The 15361-nt window shown below is 36.0% G+C and overlaps 1 protein-coding gene across 2 annotated transcripts in view; it reads left to right on the top strand.

Annotated features, from left to right (window-relative positions):
- Window positions 1-15361, top strand: part of LOC127433166 (fibroblast growth factor 11-like) — a 54272-nt gene that overhangs the window by 5811 nt on the left and 33100 nt on the right. The gene's annotated exons all lie outside the window — the stretch shown is intronic.

Here is a 15361-nt window from a genome sequence, read left to right as displayed (position 1 = left end):
GGGCTGTCTATCTTGCTTACTCAACAACACCTGATCACACTGCACAGTGTTAGGTAGCCTCTCATCCAAGTACTCAGAGTGCCAGGGGTCAGAAAGAAAGAGAGAGAGAGGAAGAGATAGTAATGCAGAGAGGAAGGAAGGGACAGAAGGAAGAGGTGGAGAAGTGGGGAGGAAAGGAGAAAGAGGATAAAAGCAGGTGGAAACAGAACAGAAAGACAAAAAGCAAGTCATCACAGAAAACAGAAGGGTGTATGGAAGAAAGAAATCAAAAGACTACGAATTAAGCAAAATTCCAAAATGGAGGAGTGTTGAATTAAAACGGCTGTCCATATTTTCATAGCAACTACTGTAGGTTGTATTTATTTGCTGCTGCAATGTGAAAAGAGAGAGAGAGAGAGAGAGAGAGAGAGAGTGAATAAAATTAATTCTAAAAATGTAATCTTCCCATAAAAGGAATCTACAGTCAAGTTTGTAATCATTTCATAGTCCTGCAACTAGTATGCAGAGGCGCAAAAAGCACATACGCAAGGTACGCAATGCATAGGGGCGCCATGTAAAGGGGTGCGCCAGAAGCTCACTAAAGGGGGTACAATTGGCACTCCCCCCCAACCCCGACCCCATTTGACAGTTACAAGGGGCGTGAAAGTTAGTGTTGCATACCTGTTCGAAAATAGGTAGTCCTGCCCCTGCTAATATGAACATAGTATCCTAAAAGAAAAATTACAAATTAGATCTGTTTAATATCACAATTGTTTCTCCTTAACAAAAATTTGATTAAATGGAGAACAAATGGAGTTTCCTGCTTTTAAAATGTTTCTCCTAAGAAATAATATCCCTGTAACCTCACATGTTCCCTCAAGAGTTTCAGATGCAATCTCAATGTCACACACTGTTCTTAGACTTTCTTATATACAGTTCCAAAAAGTAAACGATTGTCTCATGCGTGCCCATTTTAATTTCTCTCAGTGATTTTTAGGAAAAACTGATCTGAAATGCAGTTCATTAAGTCTCCTGAGCTAAGAAAAAGCAACCTCTGCAAAAACATTTTCTTTCTGGATTGATAATCAAACAACTGGTACAGACAAACAAACTGTTCTCTCTCTCTCTCTCTCTCTCTCTCTCTCTCTCTGAGCTTGCACACAGCACTTAATCAAGTAATTAATGTACTATGTTGCAGTTAATTAACTAGTTTGTTGGTCAATCAGAACAAAGATGAACTGCTGTGGTTTTAGCTCTGAGGTCCCTCTGGAAAATCCGAGAGGCAGAAGTAGATAGAGATATTGAAGAAGAGAAGTGAAAATGACAGAAATTAAAGACATCAAGGCATCATGTTACTGGACAGTTAACACTATTGATCTTTGTGTCGTGGCCGGGTGGGACACTGTGTGATTGACTCTAAAAATGTGTCAGAGAAGAGAACTTGCATGTGACTAATGGCTTTTACTGCACATGTTTTATTGGTGGTAACATTAGCTAAGGCATTCTCCAAGCTAACAGCATTAATCTTTTCTATCCTCTGCTAGCGGCTCTACAAAATGATTTGAGAGGTTGGAGTTTCGCTTACAAGCTCTATTAATTGAATTATTAGTGCAGTCGGTTATTGACAGGCTTCAGATGGGTTACGCCTTCTGCTTCAAATTGGCTGAAAAGACCAGCTTAGATCAATGTAAATTCCATGCTTGTGCAAACTGGTTCATGCTTGTTTGGTTCTGGTCTAGTCATGTTGCTCACCATATTTCCATAATTATACACCTCACTGCCATTTCAAACCAGCTTGGTGTTCTTTCTTATGCAGAGCACAAAAGGAGATGTTTTAATTAATATTTCAGTCTATCTTTTCAGTAGAATGACAGCGGATAGTGCTTCACTTTGAAGCTTTAAAAAGTACCCAAAAGTATTGTAAAAGTAGTTCTTCTAAAGGGATACTTTTTGGGGAGAAACAACCCAAAATTTAAACCATTTTTCAGTGAAAATATTGACGTCTGTTTCGCATTCTGTTCTATGAGAGAAGTTTGTTCACAGTGGCACACGTGTTAACGCAAGGACTTGCATTGTTTGTTTTTTTAACGCTTCTCTAATGCACTCTGGGATGCGCAACGGATTTGATTGTCACTGAAAAATCATTTACATTTCAGGAACGACATGAGGGTGAGTAAATTATTACAGAATCTTAATTTCCTTTAAAGGGATAGTCCACCCAAAAATGAAAACTCTCTCATCATTTGCTCACCCTCATGCCATCCCAGATGTGTATGACTTTTTTTCTTCTGCTGAACACTAACAAAGATTTTTTGAAGAATATCTCAGCTCTGTTGGTCCATACAATGCGTATGAATGGTAAAAAGCATATGAAGGTAGCATAAAAGTAATCCATAAGACTCCAAAGGTTAAATCTATATCTTCAGAAGCCATATAATGGGTGTGTGTGAGAAAAAGATAAATATTTAAGTCCTTTTTTTACTATAAATTCTACTCCCTGCCCAGTATGCATGAAAAATTTGAATCACCAAAATCAAAAGAAGAAGAATGTGGAAGTAAATAGTGGATATTTATAGTAAAAAAAAGGACTTAAATATTGGTCTGTTTCTCAGCCACACCTATCATATCGCTTATGAAGATATGGATTTAACCACTGGAGTCATATGGATTACTTCTATGCTGCCTTTATGTACTTTTTGGACCTTCATTTTCATTTTTGGATGAACTATCCCGTTAAGCTAGATAAGAGGACTGGTTGGGGTACCATCAACCAAAATGCAATATATGCTGGTGACCAGCAATGCTGGTCTTTTCAACAGGCTCTGAATATTGAAAGACGTCAAATCTACAGTGGATCACCAGGGACACTGAAAACTCCAAAACATCTTCCAAATTGACTATCCTGAGAGCCCAATCTGGACAAATCTCAGCTCTGGCAATCACTGCTCAACTACCATCTGTATGAAATGAATATCCGATTTGTTTTCCAGACTTCTTTGTTGATAATGAGGACGGCAAACATACAAACATCAGCTTATGCTGTTACACAACCGAAGATTGGGAAGGGTTTCATAATCTTTCATGAACTTAATTCCAGATGAAAAGATAATTAAAGCTGAAGGGATTGATGCTTTTGTTTTGAGGGTTTATGTCAGCAGCGTACATGTTGCCCCTGGGCAGGAACGCTGGACTTAACATGCGGATGGGAGGAAAGTTCCATCAGTTCGAAGAGATCAGATTAGAGCTAAATTCGTCTGAAAGAGATCAGAATGAGAAGGCAGCATAGAAATAAATGCCACTAGCTTGTGATTAGTAGAGTCAATTTATGCTGGAGCAAAGAGTCACATAGAGGATTAATCTCATAATGGATAAAATCATCTTTAAACTGATATGACAAATTAGCATGACATCATAATCACTATAAAGGACAATAAAATAAAAAAAAACTTGACATAAAACAAAATACCATTGCAGTGTTGGATTTGTTATTTGGGACAAAAATTCTAAATTTAAGGGTTGGAAGCAGAGCTTAGAAAGAACAGAATAAAGAGTGCTTAATCTTTTCGGAGATTTTTGGTTAAGCTACAGTCTATGTACGATCAAAACATGGGTCTGGTGCTCTGCTTACCTCCTTTTATAGGATTTCGTCAAGCCTCTGCTATTCTTGGATGCTATAAATTGTTTGAATGATGCAGAACACTGAAGTACAATGTCAAAATGTGGAAATATTTTTAGTCACAGCACTGTATGAATTACATAATTTAGACTGACTGCTGAGTATTCCACATGGTAGAAGAATGTTAACATACATAATGCAAGATGCTTGTGAGCAGTGAGCACGGTTACACATGTTGTACCACTCCACAACATACAAAAACATTTCAAATTTATAGTTACAATAATGTCCAGTTACAATAATTTCATACTATCTCAAAAAATCATGTGAGAAGTCACAGCCATCAAATAAATTCTAAGATAAGTGAGGGTTTAAATCTGTTTAAAAACAGTGATTACTTTTGTGATTCATTTTGTTGACGCTATGGCTCAAAAAAATATGCACTTCAGCTTTAATGTTAGTGTTTTAAAAAGCTAGTTCACCCAAAAATTTGCATTCGGACATTACTTACCCTCGTGTTGTTCCAAACCTGTATGACTTTGTTTTTTCCGTAGAACACAAAAGGCTAAATATTAGGTAGGACCATTTCAATTAAAATTCACATTCATTGCATCTTTTTTCCATAAAATGAAAGTGAATAGCGGTGACTAAGACTGTCAGAACCCGACATTCTGCCAAACATCTCCTTTTGTGTTAACACGGAAGAAAGAAAGTCATACGGGTTTGGAACGATATGAGGGTGAGTAATGTCTAAATTTTCATTTTTGGGTGAATTATCCCTTTAAGGTGTGCTTGTTACAGCCTTTAAAGATCAAGTCTAAAAGAGTGAAGGAATTCTGATGCCTTCCGGTACTGACAGAGTGGACTTGGACTTTATTTACCCCTAAAATGATAAGTAAACGAATCAGAATCGGAAACACCCTCCTGCCCTCTTTTCTCACTCACTAATGACATTGCGAATGACAAAGAATGCCTTAATAGGCTCTCTCACACAGCAGCTGAAATTGAATTTGTGGATACTTTGATTAAACCTGACAAGGACAGATTGAGTTTGACCTCTAACAAGAGGGAAGGCACACAAAGGAAGAGTGTGTATGTGTGTGTGTGTTTGTGTGTTAGAGGGGGCAGAGTATAAAGAGCAGCAGACAGAAAAGGTAGACATTTACTTCAGTAATTTCTGAGCACTCAAGGGCCTGGTGTTGACATCATGAGTAGGCCTGGCTCCATTACCGGTGGGCTGTCATCCCAGTGAGTCAGATTGCTTCATGGTTACACAGAACACGTCCACCAACTCAAGCATCGAAACCAAACCAGCCTGTACAATCACCTTTCATTCAAATTCTGCACACTGAACATTATGCTATACAGTGTTTATCTATACTTTCAATCTCTCTCTCTCTCTCTCTTTCTCTCTTATTTCGACAGTTCGTAACAAATGGCGAATGAACCAGACAATGCTGTTGTCTTTTGGGACAGTTCTTGAGGTCTTTGAGTGACGCTGACAAGGTCATGTCAAACATTTAAACCAGAAAGACAGAATGACTACTGAAAGATGGCGAGTCATTGATCCCTAAAAATTATAATTCATACACACTCAATTTTACTTGACAAATGTATTAGTTTCAGAAAATCCTTTGACAGTGTGTGTTAGATACGGTCTCATTGATGCCTGGTTTACTGCCATTTTCACTTTTGTGGAAACTTCACACACTGAACACAACATGTTAGTAGAGGTTAAAGGTTGAGAGGTGTAGAGAGAAAAGAAAGAAAGGTAAAGAAAGGAAACATAGGGAAGATCTGATAATGGGCGAAGAATAGTCCAAGAGGCTTATCATGATTTGCAGAGTAGGACATTCTATTTCATCATTCTTGTTGGTCAGATTTTAGGGTTAGTTTATGGGAAAGGGTTGGGTTTGGAGCTTCAAAGAAATTCTTATCAACATATAATTTCCCTCTGAATTTAAGGTATTTAGTTAAATGGGTGAGTTCACCCAGAAGTTAAATTCTGTTATCATTTACTCACCCTGATATTGTAAAAAAAACAAACAAAAAAAAAAGATGTTAGGTAGAGCCTCAGTTACCATTCAGCCTCAGTCACCATTAATTTGTATTCAACATGCAATGAAAGTAAATATGATGCCTAATATCTCTTTTTTCATTCCAGGGTGTGTGTATATATATATATAAAAATTCAAACGGATTTAGAACAACATAAAGGTCAGTAAATTATGACCTAGTGAACTATTATTTAATGGTTAGGGATAGACACAAGATTACATTTTTTGTTCAAAGAGAACTGAAAATTAATAGTAATAAAAAATAATAATAATAGACAAATATTTCTCAGGCTATAGCTTTTCACACTCTTTGCATGGGGGAAACTAATAAAACAAATTCTGGTTGTCATAGCTACCCATTCATTTGAAGAAGGAAAAGAAAAGCAAAGAAACAAAAGGAAAAAGGAAGGAAGGAAGGGAAAGAAAAGAAAAAAGAAAGGAAAAGGACAAAAAATGGAAAAGAAAGGTAAGGAAAGGAAAGGAAAGGAAAAGAAAGAAAAAAGGAAGGAAGGAAAGGAAGAAAGTAAAGAAGGGAAAGAAAAGAAAAGAAAAGAAGGAGGAAGGGAGAAGGAAAGAATGGAAATGAAGGAAGGAAGGAGGGAGGGAGGGAAGAAGGATGGAAGTAAGTTAAAGAAAAGAAAAGAAGGAAGGAATGAAGGGAAAGAACATAAAGATAACAAAAACAAAGGAAAGAAAAGAAAAGAAAAGAAAAGAAAGGAAAAGGATGAAGGAAATAAAGGGAAAGAAAAGAAAGGAAAGAAGGGAAAGAAAAGAAAAGAAGGAAGGAGGAAAGAACATAAAGGAAAGAAAAGGAAAATTAAAGAAAAGGAAAAAAGGAAGGAAGGGCGAGGAAGGAAGGATGGAAGGTGGGAGGAAGGAAGGAAAGAAAACAAATAAAGAAAGGGAAAGAAAAGAAGGGAGGAATGAAGGAAAATAATGTAAAGATAACAAAAAACAAAGAAAAGAAAAGAAAAGAAAAGAAAAGAAAAGAAAAGAAAAAGATAGGAAAAGGTCAAAAAATGGAAAGGAAAGGAAAGAAAAAAGGAAGGAAGAAAGTAAAGAAGGGAAAGAAAAGAAAAGAAAAGAAGGGCGGAATGAAGGGAAAGAATGTAAAGAAAACAAAAACAAAGGAAAGGAAAGAAAGGAAAAGGACAAAGGAAATGAAATAAAGAGAAAGAAAAGAAAGGAAAGAAGAGAAAGAAAAGAAAAGAAGGGAGGAAGGAAGGAGGAAAGAAAAGGAAAATAAAGGAAAAAAAGGAAGGAAAGGAAAGGCAAAGCAAGGAAGGAAGGGAGGATGGAAGGTGGAAAGAATGTAAAGAAAACAAAAACAGTTATGGAAAGGAAATGAAAGGAAAGGAACAGAAGAAAGGAGGAAAGAAAGTAAAAGAAAGCAAAAGGAAGGGAAGAAAGAAAGAAAATAGTTTGAGAGGAGAGAGGTATGGAGGGAAAACTGCTGAGAGATGCAGAGACTGACAACAGAAAGCGAGGGGACTGGTGGGGAGTCCTAATAAAGGTTGAGGGAAGCCCTGATAGTTTGTCCTTATTCAGGGAAGGGAATCTCAGATGCCCTTGGCTGTTTGCTGAAGCAGCACCTGTAATTACTCTGCACTCTCTTATCATTTCAGAGTAAGCCTGCATATCACAGCTATAAAGCAGACATTTTTACACTCTTTAACACCATAACACGCAAACACTCACTCCATGCATGCACATCCGCATAAGGTTACAATACAGTTAACCTCTATCGATCCTGCAAAACAGCCTTCGTATTGTACACGAGCAGAAAAAAATGTAATGCAACTTTTGGCTCTGGTACAGTGTGGCAATCAAACCTCACACACATAATTCAACACACACACAGGAGGCTCTGACTCGGTTATTGCATTTTCTGTCTGACTTTGAGGAGCCATGGTGGACAGTGCTGCATTTAAATAAACAGACCGAGTTCCCGATACAAAAAAAAAAAAAAAAAAAAACTGGAGAGGACATCCCCCTCCTTACAAGAAAATAGCTTGCATCTTACAGAGTGCATGGTGATTTTACAAGTGGGCAAAAAGATACAAATCAAATATAAAGACAAAGTCAGAAAGCACCAGCAAGGAATAATTATCTAAAACATGTTTTTGTTTTAGCTAGTGTGAGCAATATCAATGCTTTACTAATAATACCAACACTGCTCAATTCTGCTCCCAGGGGGAAATATAGAGAATAGGATCTAGGGTTCTGTATGTCACATGTATGTATGTTAGCGTTTAATTGCTTAACTGAGGGGTGACATAAGCAAGCAAGAACAAAACAATGAAACAGTACAAAAATCCTTCAGCCAATCATATTAATTACAAGTTATTGATGCAAGAGATTAATTTAGACAGAGCCAGGGGGAAAAAGGGAATCATTGTAAGGTGTGCGCCGAGATGCTGAGGAAAGAAGGAGGTGTGCAATATTTCCATTTGTAAGTCAAAAACATATCATAAACTTAACTGAGAATATGACATCTGTAACGTTGCAGAGCATGCACAAAGCATTTAGTTCTGATACTAATAGAAAGAGTGGAAAAACATGATACTACATTTGTTATGTTTGGAAAAGCAAACTACTATACTACTCTTACTATTTCTGTGTACATGTTAACTTTGCATAGAATGCAAACTTTCTGTATGCATAGAATATGTGCTACTAAATGACAGTACAGCAGAGCACACTGCACTGGGTACTGTATCCTAGTTCAGTGCAATGTATTTGACTTGACCTTCCATTTCCAGTGTGATGAATGAACTATAAATAATATTAACCACAATTTTTAACATCAATTTCTTGATTCAATATTTGATTGGACTGCCCAATGTTAAAACAGTTTTACTCAACCTTGGATTAAAAATAGGGCTGAGTATCGATACAGATCGAAAGTTTTTTTTTTTTTTTTTAACCAGCCTTTAGTAAAAACACAAAAAATCGTACTTATTTCCAAGATGATCCACTCACCGAATTAAATTTGCAATGTAATGAGGTCGTGTCATAACTATGCAACACACTATTATTTGAAACACAAAGCATTGCATTCTGTGTACTTCCACATACATTTGTATTAGTCATTACACAGTACATATTGTTCAGTAAGCAGTATGCTAGTATTCCATTTTGCACAATGCTACAGCACCATAAGCATTGGTTTACCATTATTTTATCCTTTCTCTTATCCTTTCCCAATGTTACTATTTTTAATGTAATACTTATAAATAATGCCGTTTTATTGACGAATGTACTGTTAATTCATTGTAAAACACACTAAATTGCACGGAAGAGTAAAAGCTGTACTGGGTATAACATAAATCCCAGGAAGTTAAAGAGATATAAAGAGTCCTGATGAAGAACACGCAGGCTTACAATATAGCTTGCAGAAGATTACCACAGTGTTGCAGAACGTGATAAAAGGACGCACTGTTAATGTCAGTGCCAAATTATATCTTGCATAAGGAACACACATGCAGATTTACACACTGTTGTCTATCCAAACTATCTCTACACACTTGCACTAATATTATTACAATAAAAGTTTGCCTTTATCAACTGCAAATAAAAAAAGGTAAAATATGCAATATAAAAGAAAACAACTAATAAAAGATCATATAAATCAAAACAAACAGACTTTAAACATGTCTCTCTTTAATTGCAGTTGCCAGTTGGTTTGGTAAATCCTTGCAAACAGTATTTTATTCAGTGCTTCTTAGTGTAAAGAGAGAGAGAGAGAAAAAAAATGAAAGCTGATGGCTGGTTCTTGCAGGGTGGATTCTGCTCAGCACACCAGCCGTCACTTGCTGTATCTCCGGTGTGGATTTGGCAGCAGCTCAGTGATTTCTGACAAAACTACCATCTGTAACAGGCTGGAACTGGACGCTACACACTACCTCTCCCCACACACACCTCATCTCCGCCTGATAAACAGCACCCAGGAGGGAGACAGAGAGTCCTCTTTCCTCTTTTTCTCACAATTTTACACAAAGTGATTCTCTTTCCCTTTCTCTGTCACATATGGTTTTCTTCCTACTTCTCCCAGAATAGCACCTCTATTAGATACTTCAAATTAAAATACTTTGTTCTATCTCCGTTTAATATGCAAATACAACTTTTAGTAAGCCCTTGGTAGGTTGTTAACCCCAAAAAATGTAAACACCGTTGCACTTTCAAATCATTGCTCTGTTTGTTGGAGCATCCCAACCAGCCCAACACAGCAACTTTGGAGTTTGGATCAGGACTTGTTTGTCAACCAATGGAAGATGGACAGTCTTTAAGAAACATGTTTGAAAATTAGGGCTGTCAATCAAGTTCGTTTAAAAAAAAAAAAATAGAACATATATATATATATACTCTATACATACACTCACTGAGCACTTTATTAGGAACACTATGGTCTTAATAAAGTGCCCGATGTGGTCTTCTGCTGTTGTAGCCCATCTGCCTCAAAGTTTGATGTGCTGTGCATTTTGAGATGCAATTTTGCTCACTACAATTGTACAGAGTGGTTATCTGTTACCATAGCCTTTCTGTCAGCTCAAACCAGTCTGGCCATTCTCCATTGACCTCTTTCATCAACAAGGCATTTCCGTCTGCAGAACTGCCACTCACTGGATGTTTTTTTTTTGTTGTTGTTGTTGTTGTTTATGGCACCATTCTGAGTAAACTCTATAGACTGTTGTGTGTGAAAATCCCAGGAGATCAGCTGTTACAGAAACATTCAAACCAGCCCGTCTGGCACCAACAATCATGCCATGGTCGAAATCACTGATCACATTTTATTCCCATTCTGATGGTTGATGTGAACATTAACTGAAGCTCCTGACCTGTATCTGCTTGATTTTATGCATTGCACTGCAGCCACAAGATTGGCTGATTAGATAATCGCATGAATATGTACGTGTACAGGTGTACCTAATAAAGTGCTCACTTAGTGTATATGCCTAATAAATTTATAATTTAAATACATTACATTATATTGTGGCAATAGACAAGCACTTAGACAATAAATAAATGAGTTTAAAAGAGAAAATATTGTTTGTTTTATTTCCATTTCATTTAACATAATCGTATTATTTTAAAGCGTCTCACTTTGATTGTGTCGCTTCTCACTAGTTTTCAGTGCCTCTAGTCGTAAGTGCTGTGTTTTTAGGAGGCTATGTGAAGTTAAATATAGTTTGAAACTTTGAAAATAGCGTCTTGAGATCCATGCCTTCTGTTGTGCTTGGACCAGATGTCATTGAGCGCTAAAGAAGCTTCTGTGGAAGGCTGAGCTGCCTGCTGCTTGTTGGTTTGACGAGGCGTGTTGCCTGTACAGCTGGAGCGCTGACTGCTCCCTACTGTATCAAGGTGGTACATCAAGCTAAAATTGCTCCGATAGTGGGATTATTCCTTATTACAAAATGTATGTACAGGTCGGTGGCATGATTAACTATGTTTTTTTTTTTTTTTTTTTTTTTTTTTATATAATTAATCACATTAAATTAATGCATTAAATGTCAGCCCTATTCAAAACAATCATTATATTTGCAATTCCATTTGGTGCCATTGGTGGTGCAGATTACATTACATGCTTCCCCATTAATACTGTCTACAAAAATACTTGGGCTATTAATAAATTAAAAAATGTTATCAAATTAATTACATGGTATGCTGATTAATAAATCTAATTAATCGCATATATAAATATTTGCTAAGAAAGCTCTAAAAATAACAATAATTCAATATATAATGATGAAATAAATTATAAATATTATATTTAAATAACTACAATATATATATATATATATATATATATATATATATATATATATATATATATATATATATAATTCTGTGCAAAATTCTTAGACACATAAGATGTTTCACAAAAGCATATGTGTTAAGATGGTTATTTATATCTTCAGCTTTAGTGTGTCAATAGGAAATATAAATGTTAGACTTCCATATATTACTTTTGCAAATATAAAAAATTAGAACAGAAGAACAGGGAGCCCTGAAACAGATGTCATGGCCCCCACAGAGTCCCCCACTGAACATCGTGTCAGTCTGAGATTACATAAAGAGACAGAAGCAATTGAGACAGCCTAAATAGATAGAAGAACTGTGGTGAATTCTCCAAGAATCTTGGAACATCCTATCTGCCAACAACAAAGAAAAACTGTGTCCAGCTGTACCTAGGAGAATTGGTGCTGTTTTAAAGGCAAATGTGGTCACACCGAATATTGATTTCGCTTTTTCATGTTTACTGGACTTTGTATGACATAAAGTGATAAATGAAAACTATTTATTTCATTATTTTTGAAGACATCCTCACTATGCAAAATGTTTCACAAGTGGCTAAAACATTTGCACAGTACTGTATAAAACAGAGAGAGTCTTTTTCTACCATTCCCTCAGTGAAATCTGCTGGTGGTGAAATATTTACCTCAGCCATTGATATTAATAATGCTTTTAAAGAATTCTGTCATGATCTCTACAGTTCCATGTCTTCGTCTACTGATGAGGATATTAGAAACATTTTTCATAAGTGCCTAAAACTTTTGCACAGTACTGTATATATATATATATATATATATATATATATATATATATATATATATATATATATATATTATAAAAAATTATAATATTCAGATTATAAAAACGCATTACATTATTGTGGAAGACGAGTAAAGCACTGATAAGACAATACAAAATTGTTTATTTCCATATTATTGAACATAAGCCAATATTTGGCCTACAGTTCATAGCAATCCATTTTACAACTGAATTCGTCAATCAGTCCGAGATTTGTTATAAGGGCTTTCTAAGGATGCATCAATACAGTATACACCTGTGTCAGGCGGACTCTTCTGGAGCGTCTCACTTTGGTTGCGTCCCATAATAATCATACTGTTTTTAGGTTGCTCTGTCAAGTTAACGTAGTTTGAAACTTATACATCATGTCTTGAGATCCTTGTGTTCTGATTTGCACTCCATCAAGCTGTGTTTGAACGCAAGTACGTTTTCATGTTATGCTGTCCACTGTTGGTGAGTGTGGTTTGTTCTCTGTATAAGCTACGCATTGCCTATACAGCTGAAGTTTTGCTTACTGCCACCTGGATAAAACAGGTGGTACTTCAAACTTGAATTGCTCTGATGGTAGGAATATTCCTTATTACGGTCCGTGGACATGTATAATTGCATAAATCTTTTTAACGCATTATTTTTATAGAATTAATCGCATTGAATTAACGCATTAAATCAACAGCCTTAAAAAAATACACATCCACACACACAAAAAAGGACTACACAAATCCCAGAAACCTAGAAAGGCAACATGATGAAATTTTATACTGCATTAAAAACAGTTAAAAACAACATGTTAGAGTTCATCACTGTATGTGTGCTGTCAGTTTGCTATGCCATGTGGATGCAGTGGTCAAAAAAGCTGTGATACCTCAGTTTCACGCTGTTCACCAGTAGCCTGTGATAGTGTTTGCGACTTGACGGTTACACTAATACTCTAAAATGAATCATCAGTGCCGATCCAGTGGAATGCAGGGGAGACTCTGATTAGCTCTGTTATACTTGAGCAGTTCATTAAATGAAGCTGTAAGAAAATGCTTTATGTTTATCGAACACATACAATATAAAGCCATCTTCTCTAATTAAATGATGCTATATGCACCCATCCCCCACCCTGTCTGGCAAGAAAGTGAGTGAGAGTTTGGGGAGAAAGAGAGAGATGTCATAAAAATTATGTGACTGGCAACATTTTAGCAAAATGATATTGAGTGGTTCATTACATGTATTGCAGCAGTTCTGAGGTGAAATTTGTACTATGTGGTGCTAAAAACTAGTTACATTTTCACCCAAACAAATAAGGTTGTTGAGGTTAATGTTCTTTAGAGTTTTAAATAAACAAAACCAACCTCCCTACTCTAAACCTAAATCTAAAGCAAATGTAAATGTAATGCAAACATTAAAATGTATGGTGTGACAAGTCATGCACTACAGTAAAAGTGTTTAGATGTCATAAGACAGCACTGGGTGAGGCACAGGGCGAAAAGTAAGTGTTTTTGAACTGATAATCTGATGTTTTACTCATGATTTGTGTGAAAAGAATAAAAGCTATTTTTGATGTAGCGCAACGTGATCTCACGAAAATGTGTATGTATTCTTATGAAAAGTTTGGTCCGAGCAAACGTACATTCTCTTATGTTTGCACAGACATGAAATGTACAATATTAACTTATTTCCAGCATCTAAACGTCATCATTTTACGTATTAACACTCTTAGAAACGTACAAATGTTTACGTGTACTGTTTTAATCGATTAATATGAATTCATGGATTTAATCAGTTGCATTAACTAGATTAGTTAACATTTATTTAATGCAGCTGACATCATAATATGACATTTTAACAGTTTCATTCAGTTCTGTGTGATTTCTGCTGCCCTATACAACGTTTTAAAGGATTATATCATTTTAACCAAGACTAAACCTTAAAATGTTAAAATGAATAAAAACTCTTCACTCATTTAATCATTCATTAAGCATTTAATTTAAATTTTGTTTGCCAGTGGACACAAAAGGAGTTTTCAGAATATACCAGAAATAAATAAATAGGGTGACCATACGTCCTCTTTTTCTCAGACATGTCCTCTTTTTCTGACCTTAAAAAAGCGTCCGGCCGGGATTTCTAAATTTGCGAAAATGCCCGGGATTCGGCTTTAGTTGCATTATGATGTGCATCTGGTCTAATACTTCATTGTGTGTGCGCGCATATTTGCATTGCTTTAACCCCTCTTTGTAAGTCCCGCCTTCTCGCACACCAATTGGTCAATTATAAGAGGCTTGCAGCAACTATTGGACAAATTCCTGCCTGTCAATCTCTCCGGACGTGCAAAGCGCTGTTGTGTTCGGCATCAAACAGCTTGACAGTAGCAGCAAATGACAGCTGAGTGGAAACAATGCCCAAACGAAAGTGCAAATTTACAGAAGATTTGCCCAAAAAATTCCCATGCTTTCATCCAGGTCGAGATCCGTGGGAAGCAGAATGTATGACGTAAAGCTGGCACTAATGTGTCAGTTGCTAATAAAGGTGCAAGTGATTTAGAAGCACACATTAGCTCTGCAAAGCATAAAGGGTCCGCAAAAGGTGAAAGTTCATCAGGTAAATTAATGGACTACTTTTTGCAACCAGGTAAAATTGTTATCACATTGCTTCATTTTCCATGGCCATTCAGAATAATAGTAATAGTAAATGATGGTACACTCATGGCATCACATATTTTATTTTAGTACATGGACATTCAAAAGAATGTTGGAAATTTTTATTTATTTATATATATATATATATATATATATATATATATATATATATATATATATATATATATATATATATATGTTATGCTAACAGAGTGTCTTTTTCACTGTATTAAAGTTTGCATTCATAGTAACACTGTTTTGAACCCTATTATACACCCCCTCCCCCCCCCATATACCACAAAAGCACCATAAAACAATAATTAAAGTTATCCATTTAATTTGTTCCCTATAATCTAAATCTTCTGATAGAATTGTTTGAGGAATAGACCCAAATTCAAGCCTTTTATTCAACGATCTCTGTCTCCATCCGCCGTAGCACCCGCCTTAACCGTCAACACCCACTGCTTTCGTTTTCATAATTAAAAAATTGCTTCCTC

The sequence above is a fragment of the Myxocyprinus asiaticus genome, chromosome 43 (assembly GCF_019703515.2).
Source record: "Myxocyprinus asiaticus isolate MX2 ecotype Aquarium Trade chromosome 43, UBuf_Myxa_2, whole genome shotgun sequence".
In the NCBI taxonomy this organism is placed as follows: domain Eukaryota; kingdom Metazoa; phylum Chordata; class Actinopteri; order Cypriniformes; family Catostomidae; genus Myxocyprinus; species Myxocyprinus asiaticus.
This window is presented reverse-complemented; position numbering and strand designations above follow the sequence as displayed.